The sequence below is a fragment of the Euleptes europaea genome, chromosome 5 (genome assembly GCF_029931775.1).
Source record: "Euleptes europaea isolate rEulEur1 chromosome 5, rEulEur1.hap1, whole genome shotgun sequence".
NCBI lineage: Eukaryota > Metazoa > Chordata > Lepidosauria > Squamata > Sphaerodactylidae > Euleptes > Euleptes europaea.
Genome location: NC_079316.1, coordinates 92127954 through 92153375, shown reverse-complemented (window position 1 = coordinate 92153375; position 25422 = coordinate 92127954).

Below are 25422 nucleotides of genomic sequence, written 5' to 3'. Positions count from 1 at the left end.
AGCTCCCCACAATTCACCTCTGTCTGTCTTGACTCTTCCACTTTCCTTTCCCCCACCTGCACATTCCAGGAATTGTAGTTCCCAAATGCCTGACAATTATTAAATGTTCTGGGAACAGTTCCCAGAATGCACTCAGGAGAAAGAGAGGGCACTTGGTCATTCTGGGAATGCAGATCCCGGAACACCTGATAGTTAAAGTCTGGTGTGCTGGGAGCTACAAAATCGAGAATGCTCTGGAGGGGAGAAGGTCACTGAATGAAGAAAGGTGGAGGGTTAACACTGTAAGAATTTTCTCTCCTCTCGGCCTACTAACACCACATTGCTCCCCATCAGCAGGAAAGATATGGGCTCAGTGTAGTGTTGCCAACCTCCAGGTGGTGGCTGGAGATCTCTTGCTATTACAACTGATCTCCAGCCAATAGAGATCAGTTCACCTGGAGAAAATGGCCGCTTTGGCAATTGGACTCTATGGCATTGAAGTCCCTCCCCTCTCCAAACCCTGCCCTCCTCAGGCTCTGCCCCCCAAATCGCCAGGTATTTCCCAAGCTGGCAACCCGAGCTCAGTGGTAGTGTCTGCTTAGCATGCAGATGGTCCCAGGCTCAATAACAGCATCCCCAGTTAAAAAGATCAGGCGGTAGATGAAGTGACAGAGCTCACCCAGAAATTCTGGAGAGCCACTGTAAGTCTGAATAGTCAATACTTTGTCTGATGGAGCAATCGTCTGATAATGCAGCTTCATGTGTGCTCAGATAAATTGAGACTGCAAGAGGGAATGGGCAGTGGGAATTCTTCACTGACTCAAATTTACCATCCTAGCCCCAAATGAATCCAGCATCTGGGAAGCTAATACTCTGAGCTGAAGGAATGCAAAACTTCATCAGTGGACTCAAATTAGTCAGATCTCAAGACGGAGCAAGTACTCCTATAAGACCATTACATTCACTGGCTAAAATTGCCTAACTGCACCACTGGGAGGTGAAGAAAGTTCCTTCCTTTCTACCAGGCTAGGATAACAGCAGCAATAAAGCAGAGTGAAACCAACTCCCCGGTGCATTATTCTTTGTTCTAGCTTGGTAGGGACTTCTATGGCGGGGTCTCATTTTGTGCTAAACCAAGAAGCCCTACATTCTTGTAATATGCATGTGAGAGCTGAAAGGGTCCCATATTGCATTAGAAGCATTTAGTTTTTGTAAGAGTAAGAGAATTCTTGCATATTTGACAACACCACTGTGAACACTCTAGAAGTTTTTTTTTTAATTTCCCAGTTACCACTAGGAAGTGGATGACTTCCATTGACTCTCAAATACCCAACCAATTTGGTATCCCCCACTTCAAGGATTTGTTCCATATTCCAGAAAGTTGCAACTTCACTGTGCACAATACCTGTGAATAGGGTTGGCAGCTCTGGGCTGGGCAATAGCTAGAGATTTTGGGGGTGAAGCCTGAGGAGGGCCGGGGTTTGGAGAGGAGAGGGACTTCAAGGCCATAGAGTCCAATTACCAAAGCGACTATTTTCTCCAGGGGAACTGATCTCTGTCGCCTGGAGATTGTAATAGCAGGAGATCTCCAGTCAATAGCGAGTTGTAATAGCGGGAGATCTCCTGTCACTACCTGGAGGCTGGCAACCCTACCTGTGAAACAGTCTCATATCAAAGCCAGAGCCCTCAGAGAATAGAGGAGGTGGGGGAAATGTCCGAACCCCAGGTTTCAGAGATCCTCTAGGTCGGCAGCAGAAGTGATCGTGTGGGGGAATCACTGTGGCTTGTATGACACATTATACCCCCAGGAAGCCAAAGTCAAGCAGGCAGGCATGGAAATGAAGTGGCACCCAGGGTCAACATGGCTCATGGGGATCCTGTGCTTCAGTGTGGTTTCAGAGGTGTTGTTTTATATTTCCTATGCTGGTAGGCAACAGAGGTTGCTGGTTCTCATCCAGATTCCTAAAAAGACTCCTTACTAAAATTTGTTAGGGACATGTTTATGTAAGACCTCTTTTCTACAAGCAAAATTCTACTGAAAACACAAGTGTGGTTTGGCCTGCAATTATCTGATAGCCTAAGTGATATTCTCTTGAAACTCTGCTAGCACCTGACCTGACGTTGTAGCAATAAATCTAGAGTTTCTAATGGAAACTGTTTGCACAGGCTCAGAGACCAGCCTTTGTGGCAACACGTGTGAAGCTACTTTTGCTTCAAACCAAACAATGTATTTGGCCATTTTGGGGTTATAAAACTGTGCAAAGTCAAAATGAGATGTTACTGGCTCCAGATTTTCCACTGTGTCCTTGACATTTGTCAAACCAAGAGCCAGAATGAGCACGGGGCCTTTTTAATTTTGCTTTTTAAAACCTGCATTATTGAAAACAGTCATGATATTGCAAAATAAAAACCATTCCCATACACAGGCGATACTTTCCCCCTGTACATTTTCATAGCCCTCCCCCACCCCGATGCATAACATATATGCTTTCTTGTTCAATAAGTTCACAATGTTTTGCAACGGTTCCTAAGGGAAGTCCGTTCTGCTCCATAAGCTACTGCTTACTTGTGATAAACAATGGCCAAGCTAGAGAATTAGGCCCCCTCATTACTGATCTGATATATGCGCTACGTTCATCTAGATAGGAAAGGGCGAGGGGGCCAAGATTGCACGGCTGAGCTTGTTCTGCAAATACATTTTGCAAGAAGTCCTGCAGTGGCCGAGTATTTATTTTATTTTATTACATGTGCCTCCCGTCCTTCCTTTGGGAACTTCAGGGCACAAACAGATGTGGTGAAGAAGACAGATCTCTGTTTGCCTTGAAAATGTACATTACAAGCCTAAACAGCCCTGCTTCAGGTAGGAGCATGTGGGAAGGGGAGAGTTGTTTTTTTAACCCTTTAGCCCCTGTGTAGTTTCATTAATCAGGCCTCTTGCACTATTAGCAAAAAAGGTGGAAACGGATTCTCTAAACATCCATTACTTCCCTTGAAAATACTAATAATAGTGTGGTGTCCCAGATTCAATAAGCAAACTTATAGGGGGGCTACAGAGGTAAACCCCCTTTCCTTTTCTTGTATGACCTTTGCATATTTGTAACTCACATTTTAAAGATGATTGGAGATCCATGATCTTTTGCCATAGTTGTGTTGGCCTTTAGTGAAGCTGGCATGATGTTCCTGGTTTCTGACCAAAGTACTGCCCCGGATGGTACCTGTTAATGTTAACAACATTATGAGACCAATAAGAGGGTCTACTCAAACATAAGCCCATATAAGTTTCATTGAGAAATGGGGCTTAGTTAGGATTTCCACCCTCCAGGTACTAGCTGGAGTCCTCTTGCAATTACCACTGACCTCCAGCCAATAGAGATCAGTTCACCTGGAGAAAATGGCCACTTTGGCCATTGGACTCTATGGCATTGAAGTCCCTCCCCAAACCTCGCCCTCCTCAGGCTCCGCCCCCCAAAACCTCCTGCCAGTGGTGAAGAGGGACCTGGCAATCCTAGGCTTAGTCCTAAAAAGGGTAAAGGTCCCCTGTGCAAGCACCGGGTCATTCCTGACCCATGGGGTGATGTCACATCCCGACGTTTCCAAGGCAGACTTTTGTTTACGGGGTGGTTTGCCAGTGCCTTCCCCAGTCATCTTCCCTTTACCCCCAGCAAGCTGGGTACTCATTTGACCGACCTCGGAAGGATGGAAGGCTGAGTCGACCTTGAGCCGGCTACCTGAAACCAACTTCCGTCGGGATCAAACTCAGGTCGTGAGCAGAGCTTGGACTGCAGTACTGCAGCTTACCACTCTGCGCCACGGGGCTCCTCATGTCCTAGGAAAGTGTTTTTAGGATTGCAGCCTATGTGCCCTAAGCCAATTTACTGAGATCATTGTATTTGATGACTTTAAATGAAATCATGATAAAGCACAAGCCATTGGTGCTTCAAATTAAGTTTCTCCCAGTTGCTTGGGGAGTGGGGGGAAGGTGTTGATGACTCCTAGGCTGGTTGGGCTGGGAGACTTCAGCATTCATACCAAGGCTGTCTTGTCAGGAATGGCTCAGGATTTCATGGCCTCCATTACAGTCATAGGCCTGACCCAGGTAACAACTGGTCCAATTAGAGGGTTGCCATCTCTGGGTTGGGAACAGGGTTGCCAGGTCCCTCTTTGCCATCGGCAGGAGATTTTGGGGGTGGAGCCTGAGGAGGGTGGGGTTTGGGGAGGGGAGGGACTTCAATGCCATAGAATCCAATGGCGAAAGTGGCCATTTGCTCCAGGTGAACTGATCTCTATTGGCTGGAGATCAGTTGTAATAGCAGGAGATCTCCAGCTAGTACCTGGAGGTTGGCAACCCTAGGTCTAATACATTGTGCAGGTCACACTTTTGATCCAGAATTTTGTTCTGGGCAAGTTGAATGTGATCTAAGGGTGGAGGAATTGATGATGGTCTTTGTTTGAGTTTAGTCTTACAGGAATACCAAGATTCTACAAGGTTGGGGATGCATTAAAGTGATCTGCCCCTAGAGCCAGATGGATCTGAGTGGCTTTCTGATGGTTGATAGGAGATTTTCCTGTTGATATGGTTGGCGCTCCTGTCAATGCCCTGGTTTACCTCTGGAATAAGGAAATAACCCAGGCATTTGACACGATCGCTCCCAGGCGCCCTCTCTCAGGTGTTGTAGACCAGGTAGCCCCCTGGTTTACTGAGGTTTATTGAGGGGCTATGGGCAAAAAACCTAGAACAAAAGGAGGGAGGGAGGGTCCGATTTGCTGGCAAATCAGGCCAGGCTGCTGAGCGGCACAGTCTTAAATAGGCTGTGGGGGCGGGAACATAAAAATCGCCACTGCAATGTGGCGATAGCCCAGCCCTAAGCCTGCTATAGGCTGCTTAAAGGGGAAGGGGAGGGCAGCACAATGTTAAGCAGTGTTTTTTTAATATGAATTTTATTATTTTTAAGCATCAAACAACAAAACACATCACACATACGTACATACAACCCATACATACCGATATTCCACACATCCAAAGTGGGCCAACACCTGTCATATCATCAATTACTAACCTCTTGAATACTGGTAATAAAGTCCATTTATCAGATACTATACTTAAGAACCTCTAATGCTATATTGATACTGATTATTACTGCTTTTAATTTCTGTTTTACTACTTAATATTATCCATCTTAATACTGATACAAAAACATTCTATCTGAGAATAGAATTCTATATTCAAAGCTGTTCAATAATATAATTGCTATCTTAAAATATCTACTCTAGCATTACAGAAAAATACTGTTAAAATGAGAAATTATAACATATCAAGCTTTATATAAATTTCTGAATCTCAGTTTTGGGAATTATCCCAGTAACTGTTTTACATAGTCATATTAATATTATAAAAAATACTGTTAAAAACAAGAAATGTCAATGTTGGTTTTATATATTATCACGGTAACTGTTTTACACAATCATAATAACCATCCCATTTTCTTTGTAATTCTCCCAGAGGTCTTTTATTCAACAGATGTGTCAACTTGGCCATCACTGCAAATTCTGCCAAAATGTTAAGCAGTGTTATAGCCTGCTATGTCCATTGAAGAACATAAGAAGAACCTTGAGAAGTCAAAGATCATATGTGCACAAATACATGCACACGCTCACAGGTGCCGACCCACTCAGCCTTCACTGCTTAAAGTTCTTCAGCATTACTACTAGTGGTAAACATTAGCATCACCACCAAAGAGGATCAGAGAGTGATATTGCAGCTTCCAGGTGTCATATAACATAAGACTGCAATATAGCTGCTCTTCATCCTATAAAGTTGCTGACTCTTGGCCTGGATTCCCAGTCTGGTTGCTGTAGTGCTCAGGTACAGGCTGAGTTGTGACCTAACACTCACATGAATAATAAAATATGGAAGCCTATGGGCTCAGGATTTTCCTCTGCTGTATGTGATATATGACTTCTTCCTATTGTGGTTTTCCCTTGTGATCAATGGGTAGATAATCAGTGATAAATTCCATTGTTGTTGCTTCACATTTTTCACGATTACAATGAACCATTCTAATTTTCCCTTCCTTTTTATGCGGCCTTAGACAACACCTGTTTCCAGATGTGCTTGGATCACTCAGGGGAATTTTTAAAATCTGAAAATGGCATTTTGTTAAAACTGTTATTTTATGTGGTTATCAATTGGGCAGGCAGATTTGGCTCACAGTTGTTGGTGGTAACGTGCTATTTGTTAAGAGAAATCCCATAGATCATTCAACCAAAGACAATGCAATCAGTACTCCAGCAGTTCCTAAACTGGCCTTTAAGAAAGTACGAATGAGATTCAGCCCCCCCTTAAAGGGATCAAGTCCTGTCACAAGTGCCCGGGCAGCTAACAGAGTTGGCAAGGGCCCCAGAAATCCTCCTCCCGTGGAGACCCCAAGCAAGCCCTCAGCCTACATGGTGCAAAGGATGCCCTCACCTCAGAAGGGTCATGGGGAGATGACAAGGAGAGTGCAGTCAACCATGGGTCTCCGCCACTCACCTGTGAGGCTCCTCCCTGGGCCACCACCCTGGCCACACACACCCCAGTGGCAGATCAGGAGAGGGGGCCATTGGGGTGAGCCAGATGTGGGGACATGCAACACCGCCAACAGATCCCCCAATAGCCTCTTCAATGGAGCAGAAGTGTTCTGCAATGGGAATGGTCATCCTTCCACTCTGGGCACTGTCATTCCAGTCCAAGAACAATCTATTTGTGCTCCAGAAATTGTCATTCTGAATCCTTTCTGCCCTCACTGTAACTGTTGTATCCTGTAATGTATGTCAGTGGAGCCTATGGAAGTCAATTGGCATTCCTGGCTCCCAGTATATCCAATGGGCATTCCACCATCTCCCATTGTTCCCAGCAGGCAATCTTGTAATTCAATTTAGTACATCCCCTCTCAAAGCAGACCTGGCTATCCCTGATGTCCCTTGTGTCATCCAGGTGCCTGGCAGATGTTGTCACAGATGCTGCCAACTCCTTCATGCCCTGGGAGAAAGCATCCCTCTCTAGCACGGTTGCCACCCCAGGGGCCCCAGCAATAGCTCCAATTCCCCTGCTACAGCATCTGGTACCTGAGTCAGCTCCCACCTCCCCTACTAGTGCCCTCCCCACCCCCTCCAAAGACATCGAGTCTGCCTGCTGCATTGCCTCCCCCCAGCTGCTCACTCCAGGGACCCCGCAATCCCCTGCCCCCTCAGTGAAACCTCCCCAGATGTATTCCCCTGGGTGACAGAGCCTCCCACCCTCCTAGAGCAGGCACACATTTAGTTACTTCATTCATTTGCTGTATTCATATCCCGCCTTTCCCCCTAACGGGGACCCAAAGTGGCTGACATCATTCTCCTCTCCTCCATTTTATTCTCACACCAACCCTGTGAGGGAGGTTAGGCTGTGTGACTGGCTCAAGGCCACCCAGCGAGCTTCCATGGCACGAGTGGGGACTTGAACCGGAGGCTGCCATATCCTAGTCTGCCACTCTAACCACCACACCACGGTGGCTCATTCGCCCGCACCACCCACTGGCCCATCCCCTCTTCACTTAGCAGCCCGTAAGGTGGGTAGGGAGTGTTATGTACGTAGCAGAGAGCAAGGCTCATATGGAGCTTGAAGTCTGCTCCCAGGCTCCTCGCCTGTGCGTTCCTATTGGACAGTGATCTATAGCCGCCCAATCATGCACTAGGCTTGCTCCTGAGCTCCCACTGGACAATGGACTACTACTGGCCAATTGTGGACTTAGGGGTGGTGGCGGCTCCGGGTGGTTGGGTGAGGCATATAAGCCTGGGCGTTGTGATGGTTTAGTCAAAGTTCCACAGTTACCGTTGAAATCACTTCTAGTTAGTATGATACCGGACACTATTTTTACTCATCGAACTTTTTTGATATATGCCACCACGGCTGCACGTGTGATTTATGCAGCTAAATGGAAGACTGACGAGATACCGACAAAAAAAGACTGGATAAATAAGATGCTGGAATTGACAGAGATCGCGAAACTTACAGCTTTGATAAACCAGACTGATAATGTACAATTTTGGGGGGAAATGGGAGGCGTGGAGAATTTACTGTGAAAACCAATTTTTGATGGGACCATTTAAAGGCTACTCTTTGACTTAATCTCTTATATATTCTTTGTATCATGATTATATTAAGATATTGAATGAATAATACTAAATAAGATAGGATAAGATAAGTATATATTCATTAAACAATATGGGGATTAGTTTTGTCTGCAAAAGTATATACAATTTATTTTTAGATGGAAGAGAGTGAGGGGGAAGTCACTTTATGTTTTAATTAGTACTATTATAGGCTTTTTATGATTTTTAGCAATTTTTAGTATTAAATGTAGATTTCTATATGGATGTATTAAATGAAAGAAAACAATAAAAAAAATTAAAAAAAGAAATCACTTCTAGTTGTTCATAAAGCAGTTGTGTTGGAACTCCATCTCCGGTCTTGTGTATCGCCCACGCATATATAACAGGGAGGACCAGGTGTGAGGTCAGCCTTGGAGGTGCAGCAGGGGTGTGGAGTTTTTTTCCTGTCGTGCAGTCAGAACCAAACAGAGACACAGTCTGCAAATCATGGTGAGGCCTGATGACTCAAAACGCTACCTTCCTGGGGCTATGGTGATACGTACTGAGTCATCCTTGGCATGGCATGTGCCTAAATGGGGTGGGGTTGCAGGTCCATCTTCGGAGGTTTTAATGCCATAGAGTCCAATGGCCAAAGCGGCCATTTTCTCCAGGTGAACTGATCTCTATCGGCTGGAGATCAGTTGTAAAAGCAGGAGATCTCCAGCTAGTACCTGGAGGTGGGCAACCCCAATTGAAGTCTCTCCCCTCCTCAAACCCCGCCCTCCTCAGGCTCCACCCCTAAAACCTCCCACCAGTGGCGAAGAGGGACCTGGCAACCCTAGCCCCCTCCCCCTGCAGCTCTCCCAGAGCACTCCTTATGCATCAATCCCCCTTGTGTGTGATGCACCATGGTGCCAGGAGGCCGTGGATCAACTGCAACGCTGCTGGGGTCAGGTGTGGGAGGCATCGTTGCCAGAGTGGCTCCTGGCCCAAGCAAGGGATATGGGGAAGGAGGTTTGGGAACTAGGCTCCTCCTTACCTGTCGGCGCGCATTCACCCCTTTGGCCCTGCCTCCAGAGAGGGGGTCCCTGTTTGGGTTCTGAAATGGGAGAGGTCAGCCACAGAGTATAGACTTTGCTTTCCCTTTTGGGTGTTGGCGCAAAGTGGTTGCCCAGTAAGGTGAAGTGCCCTTTCTGTGCTTTTCCCGTCACCAAAGTGCCTCGCCGCTCACTCTGTCAGCATGGCAGGGGGCTGTGAGACACAGTGTGGTTCCTTGTGCCCTACTCTTTGAGTTGTCTGGAGTCCTGGCCCAGGTTTTTGTAGGGCTGGGGGGGGGGTGATTGGATGCTCGGGAGGGGTCTTGGCTGCCGCAGGAAAGGGAGATGATTGGTCAGCCCTGTAGTAGGGATCCTGAGCTGGTTTGGGCTTCATGGGTATGGCTGTAGCAAAGGAGGGGGAAGTTGTTTTTTAAGTACAATTGGCACCTATGGGCCACGCCATGTTTTTTGTTGGCATATCTGCCTCTGTCAGGGGGGGTTCCCAGGCTGAAAGGGCTTAGGAAGCTTCGGTCCTGTCCCCAGAACCGCCCACACCCACACCGGCACAGGGGCCTATGCCTCAGTTATGTTGACGGGCAGCTGCTGTAGGGCTGCACCAGCACCCAAGAGTGGTGGAGCGGCGCTGGGGGCCTGCACCATCGTAACGGGTCCTTACACCAGCACAACCCAGGGAAACACCAGCATCAAGGTCAGTCGGCTCCCTGAGTGCACTGATCTCAAAGCAGAGCAATGAACATACTTGGTGGGTCTGCCTGTGACTGCTGAAAGTCATCAAGAGTTTTCAGGAGTGAGAAAGAAGTGAATTCCAAGCATTTAAAAGTTCACAACTAGAAATGCTGGGACAGACATGAAAGATTCATACATTTGCATATTTATGCTTGCAGATTATTCTTCCTGTGGAGAGTTCTGGGCAGCTTATATAGGCTGCTGGGAGGTCTCACACCCAGATGCTTATCAGGTCGACACTTCCTTGGCTTACAGCTGAGGCCTCTCCCAGTCACCCATGCCTGCTTTGAACATGTTTTATTCAGACAAGGGCAGAGTCAGGGAAATGGGCATTCTAGGCCACCTGTGTCTCTTTTACAGTTACTTCATTTTCACACATGCTGAATAATACACTTTCAATCCACTTTCAATGCACTTTAGCCATCGTTTCCCAGTGGATTTTGTCATTTCACACAGTAAAATGCAGCAGCAAAGTGTATTGAAAGTGCATTATGGCATTTCTAGGGAAATGATGAGACCTAGATCTTTGAGGTGCCAAGAGCTTGTAACAAGGGTCTCAATTTCTCGTCATATATAAAGGGATTTCTTTATTTCCTACATACTCCTAGGATATCAGGTACAACCTCATGTATTGAAATAGTTTGGGGAAACATCCAAAGCTTTCACCAGTGTTTGGAAGCTTCGTCTTTCTTCTTTCCAGAAAGAATTCCACCATAACAGCCAGCTGCCCTTTGGCAGCATGAGATGGGGCAGTGATAACCTGGCCCAAGAGACCAACAACAGTAATTGGGACATGTCTTCCATTCTAATTGTATATGTAAAAGCCTGTTGACATGCAACAGGCACCATGGATTTGGGTAATTAATAGCTTATTTCTGCACTTTTAGAATCATGCAGTTCTGATGTGAGCTGAATCCGTAAGATCTGGCCTATGTCACTCTCATAATCCACTTTAGTCTCCACTGGAAAAGAGACTGGGTATAATAACCACATAGCAATTAGGAGCCATATGCATTGCCATGTTCCATATTAGTGTTCGCTGAGTACACTCCTATAGAAGAGAGTGATACAGTACATAACATAAATATAGACATATATGTTTGATTTGCTGTGGCCAGGAACTCACTTTTATTTCTTCAGAAGGAACCTGAGCATATATGTCGTACAGACATAAGCATCCTTCATGTTAAATAACCTAACTTCAGTTCATCACAGAAGTTCATCCACGCTGGAGAATTTCACCATTAGCAATTTTTTTGCTAGCTATAGCATTTCGCCATCTGTTTATCTTTCCCCAGATTTCAGACATAACCAATCATAGTCCCATTTCAGGGTCAGGGACAAACACTCCTGCCCCGCACTTCAGGGTTTTACAGAGAGCCACAAAATGGTTTTGTCCATATATCAAAGAGTCGGAAGGTGATTCCAAATGCTGATGGGGAGGGTCCTCTGGAGACCCTTTATTAAAACAGAGCAGCTCTACTAATTCAAAGTATACTGCTTGGATGCAATCCGGAGCTAAATTGGTGTGTTTATATTGGCACAGGATTATAAGACTCTTTAATGCCTCATGGATAAAGAAATTACCCTCCCTGCACATCTGCAGCCAGAGCTTCTCATCTGATCTAAACTACACTGACATGCAATTCCCTAGGCTCACAGCAACTGCATGACATAGCCAGCAAAGGAACTGATCAGTAGAGGATGGAGGTGGCTGGGAGGCAGGGAAAACACTCACCCAGCTGAGGCATGTTGGCTGCTATACCTATATCATAAACCAGTGTGTTATGGAGAGCAATCTTTGGTTAGAAGTGAGGTTTGAAGACTAGTCATACAGTAGCCTTTTCCCCTTTGTAAACATGAAAATATTTTCTTTCTTAACTTCAGCCTTCTCACTGGTAGGCATAAGGCAAACACTTGAGGAAGAAGAAGCAATTTCCCTCCGCTCTGGTTGGAAAACAGTATTAAGAAATGAAATAATTGACAAATTTGCTACCAACAACCAGTAACTCAAGATTTGCATACTGGGGTGGGGGGACTCATCTAGGTACAGTTGCCAACTCTGAGTTGGGAAATTCCTGGAGATTGGAGGGTGGAGCCTGGGGAGGGCAGGGCTTGGGGAAAGGAGGGACCTCAGCTGGATATAATACCATAGAGTTCACCCTTCAAAGCAGACATTTTCTCCATGGGAACTGATCTCTGTCATCTGAGGATCAATTGTAATAGTGGGCCCCACCTGGAGGTTGGCAACCCTATCAAGGGCAGATGTTTCAAAGAATTTTTGCCTATTAAAAATAATTTTCTTTTCAATTTCCTCGGATATTAAGAATTCGTATTGATGTTGCCAATTTCTAATCTTATTGAGCTATTCCTGTTTAAGTAGTTTATCTTGAAGTTTTCTTAACTGTCTTTCTCCTTGTCTTATTTGATCTAAAATATTTTTCTTCTTTGCCTCCCTTTCTTTGAACCATCTCGTATTTTGTTGGATTAATACTCCTGTAATTACAGCCTTACTGGCATCCCAAACAATATCTTCCCGCGTACCCTTACCAGTTTTCTTTAAAATAGTTTTGTATATCCAGCTTCAGCTTCTCCACTATTTTACTATTTTTCAACAAAAATTCATTTACTACCCAAATTTTGTTTACCCTATCTCCCATGCTAATAAACCAGGTAAAATGTTAGCATGGCAACTCAAACATAAAGAAAAAAAAAAAACCCAATATCTCAAATTAGGAAAAAGGGTAAGGTAACAAGAGATAAGGGTGAAATAATAGAAACATTTGTAGAATATTACACAGATTTGTATAGAAAGAGCTCAGGGGTTGAGAAAGAAATTGATGTATATCTTGCCCAACAGGATTGGGAAAAAATAACTCAAGAAAATAAGTAACTCCTGGACTCTCCAATAACAATGGAAGAATTAAAAGAGGCAATAGGTAAAAGTAAATTAAACAAATCGCCAGGGGCTGATGGGTTTACAGCGTTTTATTATAAAGTATTTGAAGATCAGCCCCTTATTTACTAGAAGTGATGAATTCTTGTATGTCAAAGGGGCTCATTCCGCAAAGCTGGAAACAAGCAAATATAGTATTAATACCTAAAGTGAATTCAGATTTATTGGAAGTAAAAATTATAGACCAATTTCGTTACTGAATAATGATTACAAATTATTTGTTGCAATTTTAGCAACTAGACTGAAAAGGGTATTAAATCAAATTATGCATGAGAATCAGGCAGGATTTTTACCAGGAAGATTGATTAGTCATAATGTAAGAGCGGTAATAGATCTATTAGAATACACGGAACAAAATACAACCCCGACGGCTATGATATTTTTAGATGCTGAGAAAGCGTTTGACAATGTGAATTGGCAGTTTATGATCAAAATATTAGAATTTATGGATTTTGGGGAGAATTTTAAGATTGCCAAAAAATATATATATACCCAGCAAATAGCTAATTTATTGATCAATGGAAAGTTATCCTCACAGATTGATATCCAAAAGGGAACGAGGCAAGGTTGTCCTCTTTCCCCTTTGCTGTTTATTTTAGTTTTAGAAGTGTTGTTGAAAAAGATTAGACAAACTGATGAAGTAAGCGGTATCCGAATTGGGAGAAATCAATATAAAGTTAAAGCGTATGCAGATGATTTGGTATGTTTTTTGACAGAGCCTATTGAACACATTGATAAGTGGAATAAAATTTTGGAGGTTTATGGAAAGCTTTCAAGTTTTAAAATTAATAAAAACAAAACTAAGATATTGGTTAAAAATATGACTCTCTCACAGCAACAAATATTGAACAAAAAGACAGGATTTACGATTGAAAGCAAAATAAAATATTTAGGTATATGGATATCGTCCAATAATCTTAATCTATTTCAAAATAATTATGCAAAACAATGGCAACAGATAGTAAAAGATTTAAAAAGATGGGACAAAATACCATTATCATTATGGGGACGAATTGCAGTAATCAAAATGATGATATTACCTAAAATCCTTTTTTTGTTTCAAAACCTTCCAATACTGAAAGGAGTGCAGATATTTAAAAGATGGAAGAAAGATATTTTAAATTTTTTATGGGGTAAAGAAAGACATAGGATAGCATACAATAATCTAGTGGAATTGAAAGAAACAGGAGGAATGGGATTACCAGATTTAAGAATGTATTATCAGTCTGCTTGTTTCACCTGGATAAAAAATTGGGTTCTATTAGAGAATCCGAAATTATTGGAATTAGAGGGATTTAATTTACATTTCGGGTGGCATGCATATCTTTGGTATGAAAAGGAGAAAGTAAATAAAGAATTTAATTCCCATATTATTAGGCCTGCTTTATTACAAACATAGAAAAAGTATAAAAGATTTTTGGAAAATAAGACCCCTGGATGGATTAATCCAATAGAAGCTTTTATGAAGAGAGGGGTACATTTAAATTTGGACGGTAATATATATAGAGATATTATGGAATGTAAAGATGGGATTTGGACGTTGAAAAGTAGAGAAGAACTGAAAATTAAAGATTGTTTTATGGAATATAAATTGAGGGATATATTTAATAAAGATAAAATGTTGGGGTTTAACCAACGGAAATCTAAATTTGAAATTATATTAAATCAGGGGAATAAAGGGATGATAGGAAGGGTTTATAAACTATTGATAGAAATGAATTTAGAGCAGGAAAGGATTAAACCAGTGATGGTGAAATGGATGAGAGAGTTAGGGTATAATATAGATTTGGATATATGGGAAAATTTATGGAAGAAGGAATATAAATTTACCATCACTAATGAAATAAGAAAAAACCAATATAAAATGTTTTACAGATGGTATATTACGCCAGTATTGTTGAGTAAAATGAAAAAAGATGGTAAGGATTTATGTTGGAAGTGCGGAATTGAAAAAGGTACATTTATGCATGCTTGGTGGTATTGTAAGAAAATTAGAAAATTTTGGAGATTAATTTTAAAGGAAACTAATCAGTTGATTAATATAAAAATTAAAAAAGATCCTGCTTTTTGTTTATTAGGTATTCCAAAAATGAAGTTAGATAAAGGTGACAGAGTCATTTGCCAGTACAGTTTCGCGGCAGCCAGAATTGTAATTGCTAAAAACTGGAAGCAAGTAAATTAACCTTCAATCAAAGAATGGAGAGAAAAAATATGGGTTTATATGCGGATGGCTAAACTTACAGATTCTTTACATGCTAAAGATATGAGTGAATTAAAAAAACATGGTCAAAGGCCGCCGCATATTGGTATAAAGTTGCGAAAATGGATTTTACAAGTATTGTTAATGAATTGTAGATTATTGTGTTTTTTAACAGTAGAAGATAATAATAGATTTTGAAATACTGTCAAAACACCTCTTCGGAAGTCTACGGGTGATGGGTGCACAGTTAAGGGTGGGTGGTGGTTATCGGGGCACTATATATTTTTTAAATGCTATTGTTTTATTGTAATGATTTTTTTTTTGAAAATTTTATTGGTTTTTATAATATAAATTTTCCATGTTAACAAACAATAAAAGTAATATAAAAAATTAAGTCATAAGTAATGTTGTTATAGTTATTTAAGTACTTAATAAAATAAAAAAACAAAGGAAAATTTGTTGACTTCCCCATCACCTCCGTCCGCCTCTTAATAAATATTCTATCCCATCGTGATATAGTCTGATCTTAATTATTCTTATATCTCAGTTAAATTTCAATCACAATATTCTGATAATATAATTAATTACACTTCTTTATATTAGCAATGTCATCTAGATCAGATTAAAAGGTACTCTTCCATTTCCCCCAATCCTAGTTCATATTCACAATATTTCATCCAAGCCTCCCATTCCCCCATAAATTGAACATTGTCCTTTTGGTTTAAAGTAGCTGTAAGTTTTGCCATTTCCACCAGTTCAAACATTTTCATAATCCAGTCTTCTTTCCCAGGAGTGTCTGCCCCTTTCCATTTTGCTGCATAGAGCAATCTTGCAGCTGTTGTCGCATAGATCAAAAAAGTCCTTTGTATTAACAAGTCATCAGGTATCATGCTTAATAGCATCATTTCTGGTGTTTTGGGTATATTTTTTTGTACTATTAGTCTTAATTCATTATAAATCATATCCCAAAAATCCTTAGCTTTGTCACAAGTCCACCACATATGATAAAAAGAACCAACTTCTTTATTACATTTCCAACATTTAGGGGATGTCACTTTATAAATCCTTGCAATCTTCTTAGGTGTTAAATGCCATCTATACATCATTTTATATATATTTTCTCGAATTGACTGCGCATTTATTCCTTTCAGGTCTTTCACCCATAATCTTTCCCATTTATTTAAAGCAATATCATGTCCCACAGTTTGAGCCCAGTTAATCATTGTTGGTTTAATTATTTCCTGCTCACAATAAATTGTTAAAAGAAGATTATACATTTTAGAAATCAGTTGAGTGTTATTATCTAATAACATCCTGTGAAAAGGCGATTTCTCTTTAGAGAATCCATTCTTCATATCTTGTGTAAATACTGATTTAATTTGATAATATTGAAGCCATTGTAAATTGTCTTTAAGTAACTGAAAGTCTTTTAGTGAGCTTTTTTTCCCTTCCCAGTTAATTAACTCTTGGTAGGTGATAAATTTGTCCAATCTAAGTGGGCGTAATGTCAACATTTCTTGAGGTGATATCCACATCGGTGTTACTGGTTCAAAAATATGTTTATATCTCATCCAAATATGAAATAAGGAGGACCTGATTATATGGTTACGAAATGATGCTTGTATCTTAATTTTACCATACCACAAATAGCCATGCCATCCACTTATATTGTTAAAACCTTCAAGATCTAACAAATGCAAGTTAGATAAGTTCATCCAGTCCTTTAGCCATACTAAAGCGGCCGCTTCAGCATAAAGTTGAAAATTAGGTAATGCTAAACCTCCTCTAACTTTAGAGTCCACCAAATGTTTGTAAGCAATCCTCGGCTTTTTCCATTGCCAGATGAAATTTAATACGTCTTTCCTCCAAGTATCAAAATATTTAACATGTGATATTATAGGCAGATTTTGGAATAAGAAAAGCATCCTTGGTAAAATATTCATTTGGACTGTTGATATACGTCCCAAAAGTGACAGCTTTTTATTTGACCAAATGATCATGTCAGTTTTTATTTTATCCCATAATTTAAGATAGTTATTAGTTATCAATTCTTTGTTCTTTGCAGAGATCCAGATTCCCAAATATTTGACCTTATTAGCCTTGTCCCAACCTGTATATGATATAAATTCCTGCTGTTCCATTTCTGGTAAATTCTTAAATATTGTCTTTGTTTTTTCTTGGTTAACTGTAAACCCCGATACATTTCCAAAATCGTCCAAAGTTTCCAGCAATATCTTCATTGATTGTGTTGGGTTCTCCAAAATTAACAGAAGGTCATCAAGCTCTCAATTTAAATTCATGTTTTTTAATTTTTAATCCGCGAATGTCCTCCATACTCCTTAGCTTACAACATAGTGATTCCAACACCAACAAAAATAGTAATGGAGACAGGGGACATCCCTGTCTAGTTCCTTTCTTGATTGAACAATTATCAGACATTGATTCATTCACCAAAATTTTTGCCTGTTGGGATGTGTATATGGCTGATATACCTCTCAAGAAGCGGTCTCCAAAATTTAATTTTTCCAATATCTTTTTCATAAAATCCCAGGAGACCATATCAAAAGCTTTTTCTGCATCCAAAAATACAAAGGCCGCCATTTGTTGAATATACTGCTCATAATATTCCAATGAGTCTAATAAAACTCTTATATTATCTTTAATTTGCCTTCCTGGAACAAAACCTTCTTGGTCTTCATATATAAGGTCCTTAATAAAATGCTTTATCCTATTCGATAAGACCGAAGCATAGATCTTATAATCCACATTTAACAGCGAGATAGGTCTATAGTTTGAAGTTTTTTCTGGATCTCTTCCTTCCTTAGGTATCAACGATATAAATGCATGTGACCAAGTCTCTGGGGATGCTCCCTTATCCAAAATTGTATTACAAAGTAATAGAAAAAAATTCACTAAATTGTCACTGAATATTTTATAAAATAGTGCAGTAATTCCATCTGGTCCTGGTGTCTTATCCGTTTTTTGTTTCATTATTGCTTCTTGTAGTTCCTCCTTTGTAATTGGAGCATTTATCCATTCTTGTTGGGGCTGTGAAAGGACATTCATCTGTATTGAATTTAAAAACTTGTCTATTTTCTTTTTTGAGATATTTTCTTTCTGATATAACTTAGTATAGAATGAAACAAATTCTTTTTGTATATCCGTAGTTGTATAAACTGGTCCTTTAGCGGATTGAATTTTTGTTATAATCTTCTTTTGAAATGAATCTTTCAGTTGGGTTGCTAAAAAATTTCCAGGTTTATTAGCATGTTCAAAGTATTTTTGTTTAGCAGATTTTAAATTTTTGTTCATTTCCTCCATTATTATCAAATTTAGTTGGTGTTTAGATACAGAGATCTTCATTTGTATGTCATTTTTCTCTTCTTCATATAGAGCCATAACCAGTTTTTGCTCCAAATTTTGTAAATCCCAGAGTATATTATTGGTAAATTGTAGTTGGGTTTTCTTCCACGCCGTGTGTTTCTGTATCATGAATCCTCTTAGAACAGCCTTGAATGCATCCCAAACTGTATTTAGCAAAGTTTCCCCATTAAGATTGATTTCAAAAAAAATCTTTAATTAGGTCCTGTAGTTCTTTTTGAATCTTGTTATCCTTTAAAAGTTTATCATTTAATCGCCATCTAAATGCTTGTTATTGTTCCATTCAAATGTAATTGGATTGTGATCAGAAAAAGTTCTTGGTACAATTTGAATTTTACATAGTTGCGTAAAAATAGATTTACTAGCCCATATCATATCTATCCTTGAGTGTGCATCATGTCTTGCTGAATAATAAGTATATTCTTTAGCTGTTGTATTCATTGTTCTCCAGATGTCTTGTATTTCCAATTCCAAAGCCATGGTGAAGAAGGTTTTAGGCAAACATCCTTCATTTTCGTCTTTTGCTTTTGATTTTTTATCCAAAGTTGAGAGGATAACACCATTGAAGTCGCCCATCAAAAGAATCTGATCATTTGCGTATTGGGAAATCAGTTCGTGTAGTTGTCCATAAAATTTTTGTTTTATTGTAATGATAATGGATATAGAAGTGCCCTTTCTGACACTTTGTATTTTAATGTTTTGGGGGTTTTTTTGTATTATGATTTTAGTTTTTATAATTTTTCTTTTTGCATGTTTTTTATTTTTATTTTGTGTGTTTTTTATTTTCTTTCACATATACATTGTTATTGTTTATTTTTTGTTATGTTTAAGAAAAAATCAATTATATATATATATATATATATATATATATATATATATATATATATATATATATATATATATATATATATATATATTATATATATTATATATATATATAAAGGGCAGATGTTTTATCCAAGAAATGCTGGAGTTTCTCTCCCACTGCCCATTCAATTGGAGTTGCTCTCCCACCACCCAGATCTCCAGGTCCCACCTGGAGGTTGGCAACCCAACATCTAGGCCCTGCCTGTAGAAAGGAGTCTGTTGGTGTTGCCTTGTTTTCAAGCTATAATTTTGGCACCCCCCTCCCCCAGCACAAAACCCTGTTCTAGAACTACTGAGAGGAATGAGTGGAACCACATGGTGGTTCTCTAATAACAAAGTACAAATAGTGTGAAGCAAAGAAAAGACCATTTGACCTACCAGAATCCTTCATAGCAGTTTATCCTAATGCAGTTTATCCTAAATGCAGTTTATCCAGAGCCATAAGTAAAATCTGGTCTGGAAGAATTTCAGATTTTGATACCATGATAAACCATGGAATTGACCTTTAAGGGTAAAGGCAATCATTGGGTCAACAATGACCCATGGGGTGGTGTCATATTGCGACATTTTGAATATTTAGGGTTGCCAGGTCCCTCTTTGCCACCGGCGGGAGGTTTTTGGGGCAGAGCCTGGGGAGGGTGGGGTTTGGGGAGGGGAGGGACTTCAATGCCATCGAGTCCAATTGCCAAAGTGGCCATTTTCTCCAGGTGAAGTGATCTCTATCGGCTGGAGATCAGTTGTAATAGAAGGAGATCTCCTGCTAGTTCGTGGAGATTGGCAACCCTATGAATATTACTTAATACACTTGTCACATACCAACATTCACAAGACTGCCCCTGTGACTCTTACTGTTTTGAACTGTGGCAATGACAGCCAGGGAGTGGGGGGCATTGTTTTTTCAAGGCTTCTTGATTCTCTCCCCCACTGCACCCTTCCCACCTAAGTTTGCCAGCCTCCAGGAGGGGCCTGAAGATCTGGAATTACAATTGATCTCCAGACTGCAGAGATCACTTCCCTTTGGAAAATGGCAACTTTAGAGGACAAACTCTATGGTATGCCATAGAATCTAGGTAGGGTTGCCATCTCTTCCGCCCCCGGCGGGAGATTTTTGGGGCAGAGCCTGAGGAGGGTGGGTTTTGGGGAGGGGAGGGACTTCAATGCCATCGAGTCCAATTGCCAAAGCGGCCATTTTCTCCAGGTGAACTGATCTCTGTCGGCTGGAAATCACTTGTAATAGCAGGAGATCTCCAGCTAGTGCCTGGTAGCTGGCAACCCTAAATCCAGGTGAAATCCCTCCCCAAATTTCCTCTTTTATAGACTGTACCCCCAAATCTCCAGGAATCTCCCAGGTTGGAGCTGGCAACCCTAAGTCCCATCAGTGATAAGCTCAGTGTATGGTACCCGTATGTTTACCTCAACAGTTACAAATAGTTGCTCTTGAGCTGTTTCTAACTGAGAAAATGGCATGAAAGAAAGGTCAACTCTGCTCCCCCCACTTTGTGCCATAGTCCTGATTCAAATCAGGTCCCTGTACATTTGAAAACTAAAAGTTGAAAAATTCTGGCAACCCAAATCCAGCATCACATGTCATATCGCTGAACCCTTCTAGACTTGGTAACTGCAAGATGTGGTAAAGGCTGCTTTCTAGGGTTGTTAACCTCCAGGTAGGGCCTGAGGGTCATCTGGAATTTCACCTGATTGCCAGATGACAGAGCTCAGCACTGAGGTCCCTCCCCTCCCCTTCCAAAACCCTGCCCTCCCCAGGCTCCACCCACAAATCTCCAAGTATGTCCAAACCCAGAGTTGGCAACCCTAGAGTAGGTGGAAGTGGTAGGAGACGGTGGCCTCAGTTAGATGCCCCCGGATGTTCTATTTGTTGAGCTGCCACTGACTGAATTAAAACTCAATTTTTAGAAGCACCACATTTCTGAATGCCAGCTGAAAGCAACAAGAAAGAACGCTTGCTGTTACACCCTTTCTTTTTTAAACTTCCTTGAAGTACCTGGATGGTGGTCAGTGATGGAAACATAATGATGGACATCAGTTCTAAGTCTCTGATGTGATCCAGCAACAACCCTCTTATGTTCTTATTTCTATATTTTCCGGGATCTAACCAAATATTTCCAGTTCTGGAGAGAGAAGATTTTTTTGAAATTGAAAGTTGGGTGATGGAAGCATTGTTGCCCATGGTATACACAACTCAATCTGTTATGGTCTGCATTTACAGATTTTAAAAGATTATTTTAAAGAGCACCTCAAAAAATCTGCAAAAATTATTTGACCAAAGGCAGCAGTGCTACAAACAAAATAAATGTGTGTTCCATCTGTCCTAACACTTTCTACACTCCAAAAAAAGATTATTTTTCTCGACCTTCCATTAAAACCAAGTTCTACACTTACCAGTCTCACACATGACTTTTTCTGTACAGTATAATACAAATACTACTAATGCCAGGATTTATTTTTGAGTGTGTGATAGGCTTTCGCTTGTCATGTTTTTCTTAAAACATTTCCTTATATTGCACTTTTGAGGAAAACCACAATACAAAAGTCGGTTAAGGAAGCCAACTTTCTCTTACTACTAGCTGAATTAGGTCTAATGTTCAGCAAATGCAAATACAGATTTCCTTAACAATAAATATTAGCAGGGCAATTTGTTCTAGTTCAGATGGGTTTGGCAAATATTTTGTCACAAGAGCTCAATTTTTAAGCCCACCAGAAGCTATTTTGAACAAGGCTAGGCCAATGGTTGCTAGCCTCCAGGCCAGGTGCCCGGTGGTGGCGGGCAAACCCCCAGCAATTCGCCCCTCTGCCCGCCAATCACCTGAGGGTCGGCGGGCAAATGTGCACATGCGCGCTGATGCGCGTGGCACTTTTGGTTTACAATCAGAAGTGCCGCCTCATGAGGGGCCTTCCTCTTAGTTTGAGTGGTAAAGGGCCACAATCATACCTACAGCCCCATAGCCTCCCGCTGGAGCAGAGGAGGGACCTGGTAAGCTTACTCCAGGCAGGGCCTGGAGATCTCCCAGAATTACAACTGATCTCCAGATGACAGAGAGCCATTCCACTGGAGAAAATGGCTGCTTTGGAGCGTGGGCTCTATGGCATTATACCCTGTTGATATCCTGCCCTCCCCAGACTCCACCCCCAAATCTCCCGGAATTTGCTAACCCAGAACTGGCAACCCTAGAAGGTTAGGGAAAGCTCAATCAGAAGCCTCCATGTAACAGTATCATAGTCCTTGCAGCAGTAATACAATACAAATCTCCCTAGAAAAGCAGGATGGCAACCAACCTCTCCCGTTCCTCCATTCTCTCTGGCATCCTTGGCTCACCCTTCCATTCCCTTGGGATCGCCACCACTGCCAAAGTTTACATTGTTTGTTCTTAGGGCAGGGACCCATCTGTTTTGCTCATATGTCACTCTGGGGAAAGTAACCAAAAAACCTTGGGAAAGTAATCAAAAAACCATAATAATATTCCTCCATGTAACATTGCTATTTTTTAAAAAACTAATGACCTGCTAGTTGACCTTGTTTTGACTCCAGGAGTTCTCAGTGTCACCACAGGGAGTTAGTTGCTCCTTCAATGTCCTCTCAGACCACCAGAGAGAATTTCAGGCTCATCAACACAAGTTGACCTGCAGGCAGCCAGCAGCTCCACAATCCACACCATAGAATCTCCTGCCTTTGCTAGTTCATCATTTAAATAACTCAGCAGAGACACTAACAGATCTTGTTTAGACTACACCAGTGTAACCTGTTTGAGGCCTTGTTCTACACATGAACACATGAAGCTGCCTTATACTGAATCAGACCTTTGGTCCATCAAAGTCAGTATTGTCTACTCAGACCAGCAGTGGCTCTGCAGGGTCTCAGGTAGAGGTCTTTCACATCACCTAGTTGCCTGGTTCCTTTAACTGGAGATGCTGGGGATTGAACCTGGGACCTTCTGCATGCCAAGCAGATGCTCTACCACTGAGCCATAGCCCCTCTCCAATCTAATATAGCATCCTGTGTTGCTTCTTGGTTCTGACTCTCCTGCTCCGGGTATTCTTGCCCAGTTTGCTAGAGATTCATGTAGGATTAATATAGAGAGCCGGGAGTGGGACTGCCAGTCATTGTCCTGCTCCCAGCTTCCACTCAGGCATCCAAACCTGTGAAAAGAGCCTTATGCATACACTCTTATATGGTCACAGACTCTCTCCATGCATTTAGGGAGCCTGTATATTGCCTGGTCCCTGCTTCATGTAGAGAATGTCCATGCATACAGTCTGCACACTGGTAAGCTTTGTTCACAGGTTTGGATGACCATGCTGGAAAACTAGAAGTTTCCATTCCACTTTTCACTCCATACACTTATGTATTTCAGCACTGATGGATGTGTTAACATGGCTAGAGTTTTCTAAACTTTTGGGAGCTGAGGCATAATTTCCCCCTGAATTGCAACTTAAGGCACACTTCACTTATACCCCAAAAGATTTGTTTGACCATTATGAACACATAAGAGCCACTTGTGCTACCCCACCACCTGTATCTACATGTCATTGCTCTAAGCATGCCTCTTGATTAGCCAGCCCAGAACAGTGGTTCATATAGAGACATATCAGGCAGCCTCATCTGTTGATGTATGCTCCCTTGGTTTTGGATTTTAACTTTAAACCACTGTTTACAATGTTTTGACATACTAGGCCTGACAGTTTGCTTTTAGGTTCTTGTGTCAATCTGCAAACATGCATTTTTTCACTGTTCTTCTCAAGGCTGAAACTACATGTTAGCTAGTACAACATATGAATCAATGGCTTTATGCCCAGAATAAATCCTAGAACAAATGGAACAGCATTTGCAGCAATTATTTGTTAGAATGCTCAGAGGTGTCGAACATCATGCTTCTAGAGAAGGAGAATTACATAGATGGTTTAATAAAGTCATGTAAGGCTCACATAATTACATTTGTATAAGATAGCTACACCCTAAGAGAGCCACCTTGGTGTAGTGGTTAAGAGCAGCGGACCCTAATCGGAAGAACCAGATTTGATTCTTCACTCTTCCACATGAAGCCTGCTGGGTGACCTTGGGTCAGTCACAGTTCTCTCAGAATTCCCTCAGCCCCACCTACCTCACAGGGTGCCTGTTGTGGGGAAAGGAAGGGAATGTGATTGTAAGCTGCTTTGAGACTCCTTAAGGTACAGAAAAGCAGAATATAAAAACCAACTCTTCTTTTAAAATCCCCTTATCTCTCAAATTTGGATTGTTTTTCTGAAAAGGCTTGGTAAGAATCTTAGAAATTGCATTTCATCTTTAAATGCAGGCTATGTAGGAAAATGCAGGCTAGATAGGAGGAGCCCCATGGCGCAGAGTGGTAAGCTGCAGTACTGCAGTCCAAGCTCTGCTCACGACCTGAGTTTGATCCCGACGGAAGTTGTTTTCAGGTAGCCGGCTCAAGGTTGACTCAGCCTTCCATCCTTCCGAGGTCGGTAAAATGAGTACCCAGCTTGCTGGGGGTAAAGGGAAGATGACTGGGGAAGGCACTGGCAAACCACCCCGTAAACAAAGTCTGCCTAGTAAACGTCAGGATATGATGTCACCCCATGGGTCAGTAATGACCCGGTGCTTGCACAGGGGGCCTTTACCTTTTAGGTAGGAAAAAGGATTCTATGTATACTTTTTTATTTATAATCTCATTTAAATATGCTATTGTTTTCCGTATAATTGTGTCACTGATTTGTTTAATCTGCTGAAGGATAACGAAAGTGATTTTAAATAAAGCTCCTAAAATACAACATTGAGTGACCATTAGCTGGGATACAAGGTTTTCACCAAGACCTGGAAGAAATGAACTTTGGAATTCTCTTCCATCAGAAGACTGGTACCTGGACAGAATGATCATTTGGCGAGACTGGCCATTCTCTACACGGCCGTATGGTTTAGTGGTTAATGTGTTGCTTTGGAATATTGCAAGGGCCTTCTGGATCCCATGTGCCTGTTTTATGCAATGCCCCCCACAGGCAGGAGTGACTCCGTAACACTTCAGTCATGCAATTAATTGATCACTAGCGGAACACTAGCAATTATCTCATGGTGAACCAGCGTGCCTCTGTTCATTCTTTGGAAATTACTGGATGGCACTCATCATCACAGACCCATA